Here is a 1,217-nt window from a genome sequence, read left to right on the forward strand (position 1 = left end):
AGTCTATAGCCGGGTACCCATTCCCACCTGGGTGAAGTGAGGAAAATTCGTGTAAAGTGCCTTTCCCAAGGACACAACGTCGGGCCCCTGACGGGATTCGAATCCACGGCCTTACGGATGCGAGTCCGAGAGCCTAACCACTAGGCCACCGATGCCACAAAACAAACGTGTTTGCTCTTGAAGGTCACCGTCGGTTTCATTCGCATTATGCCACGATGGTGGCTTTTCGCTCGCCCTCAATCTCGCTAGCCCCGACGACCAAAATGAACTGAACCGACCTGAACCGAACTGATCGTGCTTACTATGAACCCTTGGAATAACTCTGTAATGTGAATGATGACATCATTACATTGACCGCAAGGTATAGTTGGGGTAAGGGGGGGGGGTTGTTCGTGGGCTAGAGTTCGTTTTTTTGTTGTTGTTGGGTTGTTTTTTTAAATACTTTTGGGGGGCTTGCTTTGCAGCTGTTTGTCTTTACTTTTTATTTTTGTTTTGTTTTGTTTGGGCTAGATTTTGTTTTGTTTTTGCTACTCTATAGGAAAGTAGTAGTAGTGGAAAACAGGTTTGGATGGAGAGGGTTGGGGAGGGGGGGTTGGGGGGTGGACGTGATTTTAGACGCCTTTTTGTTCTAGTGAACAACGGTTATGAGCAATTCCCATTGTCAAGTTGAACATTTGCATTTGGATTGGTTCCGGCTTCTGATCTATAATCATTGTAGCAATAAATCTTTGAAAACGTTGCCATTTATCTGGTTACTCCGTGTTTTGCGCTCAACCGGACGTAATGCTTCATTCCCATAATGCACCCGCAGCTTAAAAGAGTTTACTTCCCCTTTCGGTCTTTAGTAATATCGCAGACAAGTAGTTGTGACGTTTAATATGATTTACATATATTGGGATTTCCCTGTGGAGTGCATTGCCCAGTATCGTTGGAAGGGTTTTTTCTATGAAAGATCGATTTTCTCTTATTATTCATAGCTCATGACTTGGTACAATAATATATTGCAAGTGTATCCATCCATGTTGAAGTGATATCAATAATTCTAGTTTTTGTGGTGGAAGGCATGGGGGGTAATTAGATACCCATTCGCATTTCTTCCCTCCCTTGATTTGTATTCATATTTTTTTTCTCGGTTAATTGTTATGAAGTTGTTTTCATAGATACTGGTTCTCTCTTTCCTCTTTCTTTCTCTCTCTCTCTCTCTCTCTCTCTCTCTC

The sequence above is a fragment of the Aplysia californica genome, unplaced genomic scaffold (assembly GCF_000002075.1).
Source record: "Aplysia californica isolate F4 #8 unplaced genomic scaffold, AplCal3.0 scaffold00246, whole genome shotgun sequence".
Lineage (NCBI taxonomy): Eukaryota > Metazoa > Mollusca > Gastropoda > Aplysiida > Aplysiidae > Aplysia > Aplysia californica.